This window comes from Dermacentor silvarum, chromosome 3, assembly GCF_013339745.2.
Source record: "Dermacentor silvarum isolate Dsil-2018 chromosome 3, BIME_Dsil_1.4, whole genome shotgun sequence".
Taxonomy (NCBI): Eukaryota; Metazoa; Arthropoda; class Arachnida; order Ixodida; family Ixodidae; genus Dermacentor; species Dermacentor silvarum.
Genome location: NC_051156.1, coordinates 106,903,622 through 106,911,832, shown reverse-complemented (window position 1 = coordinate 106,911,832; position 8,211 = coordinate 106,903,622).

Below are 8,211 nucleotides of genomic sequence, written 5' to 3'. Positions count from 1 at the left end.
GTTTTATTCAGGGTAACGAACGATTAGCAACTCAAATGTTGTAGCGATGAGCGACGTGATGGCGCGGTGGGTGACGAGGGTGTTTTCGTCTCAGGCAAAGTTGGCTTATTTTGTAAGGTTTCTGTTGGTCTATCTCAGGTAAGCTGGACTGAATTTGGTGCCTTTATTTTGTAACTTATTAAATGTGACTACATGCGGTATATATCCTGAGGTTACCTTACATTGTAAGGGGCCATATCAGCTGCAGCTTATGAAACTACGGACCTTATCCGTGCTGTGCCAGTAGTGTGTTTGTGACTCCAGAAAACTTCCCGTCGCGAGTTTTTGGCAGCCAAATTTGCCAACAAAACAAAACATTTTGTCCCGTAGTCGAGTATATTTATACATGTTCTTAATGTGTCCAAATATAACATGCTTCATGCGTCGAGCTCACGTATGTAGCTTTTTTGTGCATTTCGGAGTAAACCCTATGTATCAAAAATCGTCTTTAGTGCGCGTAGCAAAATTAGTACCCGCTGGAGCATCCTATATATTTGCAGGATATTAAAGCTTCCATTGACCTCGTTACCGGATAAATTTAAGGCTGCTCCAGGGGGCTAAACCGGAGTCTTTTGCGAACTGCGCGTGTAAACGTTAAAATGGTCAGTCCACTATTTCAGCTAAACTCGAGGAAGCCGAGCACGCCTCTCCTAATTCGCCTCCCCCTTATTCTTCATGCCACGTGACGGGCTGGCGTAATAAAAGAAAAGACCCGCTGGCGAGCACGTTCTTTTGTAGTGCTTTCGCGGGCTGGCAAAAAAAAAAAAAAAGAGAAATGGAGTCAACTTCTTTACAGTGAAGCTGTTATTGCGACTAGAACCGCCCAAAAACGTTAAATGCATGCCAGTTTTCAAGATTTAATAAAAACCAAATCACTCACAAAGTGTATATTTTTATAAAACGTGAGGGTTGTTAATAAGGGCACATATTTTTAAATGTCTGTTCCAACGCCTCCTATAGACCTTTTCACAAACCGACGTTTGAGCAGCGCCATTTGCCGACGCGGGCGACGTCTAGCGTCAGAACATGTTATGCCACCATTTTGGACTGTGCGCCTTGCGAGAGCAGGCCGGCCTCACTTCGGTTGTGTGATCTTCGCCGCGCATTATTTCGATTGTTTTCTTCCGCTTCGCTTGTCTTGTGCGGCTTGACTTGTTACATGTTTCACGTGCTCGCGTGAGCGCTCAGTGTGGTTTGCCATGGCAACAGCAAGCCCAGCCAGTGGATGTGGTGTTTCGTCGTCGGTAGCGGCGGCAGCCGCGTCTGCTTCGTCGAGACCTGGCGTGCTAATCAGCGGTATATTTCATTCTTATTTCTGGACACATGTGACCGTATCGTCGATTGAATCTGATCACCATTAGGTTTCGCGGTTGAGGGTTGCCTCATTTAGCGAAAGCAGGCGCGTACGTAGCTGTCGATCGGGCAATGCTTGGAACCATGCAGGCGCCGGCGGCCCGACGACGCGTGTCTGTGGTTGGTAGATATGCGGTGGTTACTCCATACGCTTCCGACGCAACTGAACAGCTCAATCATGCAAAATTTATTGGATCTGGTGCGGTGCAGTGTGCTTATAACCAAATGTCAAAGCATAAGCGTGGCGATCGAGCAGCGCGGTACCTGCAGCGAACCGACGCGCGATAGTGATCACAGATGCCAGCGCAACTGATACAGCCCAGGTGCTATATTTTTATATTTAGTATTTAGTAGTTATTTATTTATACATACTGTCAATCCCAATAGGGATTATAACATGACTTGTTATAAAGATATATTTGTTTACCTATTTTTTACGTTTGTTTACCTGGAATGGCTTTTCTTTCGAATGTCTCAATTTGGAACAAGCTTCGCTCACGGTGAACCTTAACGTAGATCGTGCGCGAAGTTTGTATTGAAGATATCGTGTACGGAAAGAATTGTTCGTGTGCGCTATCTCTGAAGCGAAATACGCCAATAATATTGCAGCGTTAGGGCCATCTCTGCTCTTTCTCTAGTTTCTGTGCAATGTTCATAATAAAGTAATCTCAAGTCTTGACAATTGTCGAATAAATAAATACATATGCGTATGACTGCAAACCACTACTGACCGTGAGTGAAAAGCGCTTAGTGGTCAGCAAAGCGGTCACTGCACGCACGTAAGTATTTCACTTGATCGACTATGCGAATAATTAATTTTTTTCGTTACTGTTATTCTTGAAAGTATGATGCTATTGTCCGCGCGTACCCATGAGAATACCATTTTTTACGTTCTAACTTGCGCGGGCTCATTTAGCGCGTTTCTACTCCATGCACAGTTAGCGAATTACGGTTCCCGAACTCTAGCACTGGCGCTAGGCCGCGCTGATGAGGTTGACACGTTCGTTTTTGCATTCTCTTGCTGCCCAAGCACATAGACAACGCTCAGAGATGGGTGAGCTCGATGCAGCACCACACTGTTGAAATTATTAACTTTATGGGCAGGGCCGGCGCATGGTGCGTGTGAACGCAGAGACAATGTTTTGGTGGACACAGGGTCTGCATACATCTTCCATAGGACACGATTTTTCCAGATCGTTGCGAAGTGTATTTACCGACTAGTTCTCTCGCAGAGTGCTTCAATTTGTGTAATACCGGTGTCACACGGCCATTTTGATAGCGATTGAGACCGATCTGGATCAGAATGTTCGACCGCGATTGGCTCCCTTCCGCAGATTGAGCAAAGAAGTCAATCGCGACCAAGAAATTCGACCCAGATCGGCCTCGATCACGATAAAAAGTGCGCCGTGTGGTCCCCGTATTAGGCAGTGGAATGAAGTCGTGTTTGAAAGAATAACAAATGTAGCCTCTGCCACTACATACGAGAAAATATTGCATCGAAGAGCTGACAATTCTCGCAACCTATTGGGACATGTGCCGAAAAACGTTTACCAAAATGCGTTATTTTACTGATGTGTGCATTGGTTCACATTAGACTGAAATGTCAAGTCCTCAGGTGATGCAGGAAACCGGCGAAACGTGAACATATCACATCGGCAGTGGTCTCGCGGAGTGCTGTGTTGTGGACACACTATACTCCTCAAAATCGTTATTTTCCGCTGGTTGTTTGTGCACCCATAAACTGCACAGTGCTGGCCTGTAGCCTTTTGATGAGTATATATGCCATTATTTACGAGCGTAAGTCATTCGTGACAAAAATAAACGGAAACATCGAAGGAAAGCTACCACTCCGCAATGCAAGCACAAGGCAAGCTCACAGTCCAGACCGAACAGGCAACACTGACACATACTCTCCACGCCAGACCGTCGGAAGCGCCCTCGTGAAAACGTCTATAGGAGGCGTTGGTCTGTTCCAATTAGGGCTTTAATCAAAATTGCCAAACTCTCGTTTTCGGCCCATCATAGAAGTGTTATATGTAAAACGCCTAAAAGGTTTTCTTTTTTCCGTGGGCGGAACATAAAGGACAGAGAGTTAATATTTTGAGAAAATAGGGGACACCCTATTGGTGACGTGTACCGAAAGTTTGACGTATGTATGGCAATTTGGTAGTTTAAAATTAATTACTGAACACTCGTCTTCTTCCAACTTTTATACACGACATGTTATTGCTCTTGAATTGAACTCTGAGGTTTTGCGAGCCAGAATCCCAATTTATTTTGAGGCGCGCCGTAGTGGGGGACTCCAGATTAATTTTGTGACCCCAACGCACGGCACACTGGCGTTATTGCATATTGCCCCCATCGAAATGCGGCCGCCGCGGCCGGGATTCGATCCCGCGACCTCGTGCTTAGCAGTGCCGCTTAGCCACCGCTTCGCGTGACTGTTGTTGCTATTCCACGGTCTCCTTGGTGAACTATGCGAATAACGGTGCTTACATTTCATTGCAGTATAGAAAGCACGTCGTGCTCGACGTTGTTTATTTTCTGTAGCTTAATTACAACCTTTGTCGAAAGTAGTAATGCAACTGCAGGTGACACCAACTACAATTTCGGTGAAATTGGTTTGTACGTTAAGTGCGATGCGTGGCGAAACTTTCGTTTTCCTAGTTTAAATAGAAGTGTTGAAAGCAATTACTGAACCCTCGTTTTTTCCCTTATACTTTCATGTGTCATACCAGTTTCGCAGTTCATTTCTCCGGCGTACTCGGTGAACTAGTGAAGGCAACTTGCCTATATTTCGTGAAAATAAGTGCAAGGTTAATTGTGGCCAATGTGTACCGAAAGTTCGAAATATGTGTCATTCGGCGTTTGCAATAAATTGCGTATGCAAGTGCTCCGGAGTGCTGTGAGTGCTAATTTCTGTACGAGCGGCGCAAAATTTAGCCCGCTGCCATTACATAACTACATATGCCACCAATATCAAACTTAGCAAAAAATATGCGGACCCCTAGCTAGGAAGCTCTTTGTGCGAAAGTAAGTGCGTGTGGATAAAATACAACGTTTGCAAAACCATTTACGAAGAAAGTGTTTCCAAATATCACACTGCCGTTATTGGCTACGTTTCTCAATGCCCGGAAAGAGCTCTGCGTTACACAATCTTCATATTTAACAGAAATGAGGGGCGCCTTATTTTCAATGCGTCCTGAAATTTTAACTTTACCGGCTTAATTAGGAACGTTGCAAAAGGTTAGTGAACCATCGTTTCTGTGATATTTTCGTGTGTGATACGACGTTCGCCCGCTGTCCTCGGGGAAATAAAGAAGGTAACTTGCTTTCGTTTGGTGAAAGTAAGGGCCAGGTTATGGCTTGATGAAGGTAAGGACAATGTGTAGGCAGTGGGTGGATATATGGCAGCATTTGCAATACATTACTTATACAAGCACTCTGGAGAGTTATGAGCATATTTTACGAGCGGTGCAATACTTATCCCGTTTCCCTTGCAGAACGAAAAATTACACCGAGATTAAATTTAGCGAAAATGTGGGCAAGGTTATGGCAATAAATGTTTGTGTGAAGTTGAATGCGTGTGAAATAAATACTGCCTTCGTTAAAAACTTAAGCAAGTGTTCGAAAGTGCCACAGGTCGTTTTCAGCCATGCTTCCCAATAACCCGAGATAACTCTCTATTTTTCACGAAGTTTGTGTTTACAGGAAACGGGTGTCATGTTCAGTGCAATGTGTGATGAAACTAACTTTCCTGGGCAGATTAGAAGCGTTGCAAGTAATTAGTGAACTTTCAGTTTTTAGCTTATTTTTCCATTACACGAGGTTTGCAGCAGGTTTCTACTGTGTCCTCGCTGAGTAACAAAGGGTACATTGTTTATATTTGTTTAAATTTAGGGGCAGGTTAAACTTACTTAGTAAACAATGTTGAAAGTGTGTGGACAAATTACAGACCTTAGCAGTAAAATACGCATGCGGGCTATCGGGAGCGTTATAACTGTTTTAGGAACAACGCGGAAGTTGACATGCTGCTCTGGTGGAACTGTAATCTCCAACAAGATCACAGCTAGTGAAAATGGGGGGAATTTTCGGCCAATATTCTCGCACAGTATAAATGTGTGCGGATTAATTACTGCATTTATAAAATTTTTTTATCAAGTGACCGAATGCGTTATATGCTGGAAGGTTTCAAGCAGACCAGTCATATAGGGCAGACGTTTTAAAATGCGTGATTTACGTACAGGCAATTGAAATGTTTATTGCAACTGCTCGAAAAAAAAAAAACAGCTGGGAATTGGGTTATGATTCTGCAAGGTAACACAAATCTGCAGATTTATTTTTTGGGAATGCAAGGAGCAATCGAGACAGGTGCTGGCCTCACGTGGTGACCAAACTTCACAAAAGACTGTGCACGCGCTCGAACGGGTGCAAAACAAAGCGCTCGCATGTCCCCCTTATCTTATGGCACTCGTTCACCACATTCAGTATACTGAATGTGGTGAGTGAGGTAGGATCATCGATGCCAGCAGATATATCTGCTGGCATCGATAATCCTACCTCACTGGACGGCGTGCGCTCAAAAGGAAATAGTTTTCTTTCTGGAGTGCCGTAGCGATGAACTCGCGTTGACATTGTTTACCTCCAGAACGTCGAGGCGTGAGCGCTGACGATAAGAAGGGTGGTTATGGATACTTCCATGGACTTACTCACTGGAAAAGTTTGCATACATTTCTGGGGTTTTTGTTTCAGTGCCAGAACACGCGCTTTTTGAACTGTTGCAGGTACGTGTACATGGAAGGCTACATAGTTTTCCCATTCAGCAATTAAAAAAAAACAATCACCGCCTCTTTCCCTCCGTGAAGATGGTCGAACAGCGAAGCTGCCGCCCGGCGCTGCCGTTTAAACTCGGCATCTCTGGCGCGCAGCTCGGGGTCAGCCCTACGACGACGAGCACGTTCACGAGCCAACTCTCGATGACGCTCACAGTAGGCAGCCTCTTCCTCAGGAGTATATGCACTACTCGTTGTCTTCCACCAGTTGTAGCTGGGATCGAATGTGCGGAACTACTAATCCAAAGCTCCGCATATACAACCAACGCTAACGCGAACTCCTCTCACACTCCACTCCTCCGTTGACCTATTTTTTTCCTACAATGGTTGGCATGCCTCATGCTCTCCTCCTCTAATGCGAGTATTGGACGGCGCGACTTACGTCAACCCCGTTCTCCTTGTCATCCTCTCACACGCCACTTCTCCGTTGAGCTACTTTTTTCCTACACCGTCATTGGTTGGCGCGCGTCACGCTATCCCCCTCCAACGCGAGTATTGGACGGCGCGACTGACGTCAACCCCTCTCCTCGTTCTCCTTTTCATCTGCACCGTCTCACAGCATTCTCACAGGGAGAAAGGGGTCACTCCAACCCCTTTCTCCCTGTGACAATGCTGTGAGACGGTGCAGATCAAGAGGAGAACGGGGAGAAGGCTTGACGTAAGTCGCTGTTGGGCTATTTTTTTTATCTCCTATCCCGCATGGTCACGTGACCCCTTTTTAGCGAAGTCCGACAACGACGGCACAGGGTCCGCGTAAACAGCTTCGCTGTAAAAGGGGCTAGTTGGTGCACGTTCATAGTTATTGTTTGTACATGTACGTGATTGAATTGGCTTGACACGAGCGTTCGCCTTTTATTTCTTGGCATTCGCCTGAATAACGCGTCGCTAAGTCACTCGGCACACGTAATCGGGAATCTCTGAACATCATCATCAAAAGAAATAGGGATCACTGTTTAAACAGCGCACTGCTACGCACTTAGACTGTAAAAGATGCACCGCCTCAATGATTGTGTTACTGAGGAGAAGCTATCAATCACATGGAAATTCAAGAAGCGCGTTGCTTAGCCATACTTGCGGACAACTTTGCGTGGCAATGAAGAGAAAGCGACAGAGGCAAAACACGCACAAATAAGAGTGCTCTTTAAACGCGCACCACGTTCTGATTCGCGTTAGATTGGCTAGAAAAGTAAAACATCGTAAAACATTGTCTTAATTACAACAACAAAATAAAACAAAATCGACCACTGAATGACCATACGATTAGACTTAATATTCTGCTTTTCTCTTTCGCGTATGGTCAAATGTGAAACCGTCGCACGTGGAAGCTGCGTCGATTCATTATCTGTCCCAAGAAACCGAAAGAGCTCTCAAACTCTGCCAGACTACTTCGCGGAGTAACACACGTGAAGGATCTCCGCCTCTGTAGCTTTCCCTTCACTGCCGTAGAACATTGCCCTCGACTACTGTGCACTTTACAGGCATACGCGCGCACTCGCCTCCGGTGTTCTACTTGTACTTGTATAAACTCATCCTCGAAAACAACGGACTGGGGCAGTTACATATTCAGTCAATTGAGGACACACTTCACGTAAAAGAAACTTTCTATACCATCTTAGGCACAACTTGTTTGCAACACCTGCAGTTCAGACTGGACTGCACGAGCCCTTGTGACTGTTGAACATTCCTCCCGAGTATGTTCTTAGCTCTTTCCCCTCCTTAAGTGTAGGGTGGCCAAACGGATACGCCCTTGGTTAACCTCCCTTCCTTTCCCAATTCGTTTCCCATTTCGCCTTGTAAGAGTTGGAGTCGGGCATATCCTAAGGGGTAGCTGGCCCATGCCGTTGTCCGCCTCGTCCACGCTGAAGACCTTGTTGAAGTCAGGAACACGTTCTCATCGAGAACGAAGAGTATTGGGTTTATTTACAGTATTTACATGAGAAGTAATCAGTCTAGCATGACTGGGTCGGAGCACACCAGAGAGCCGCCA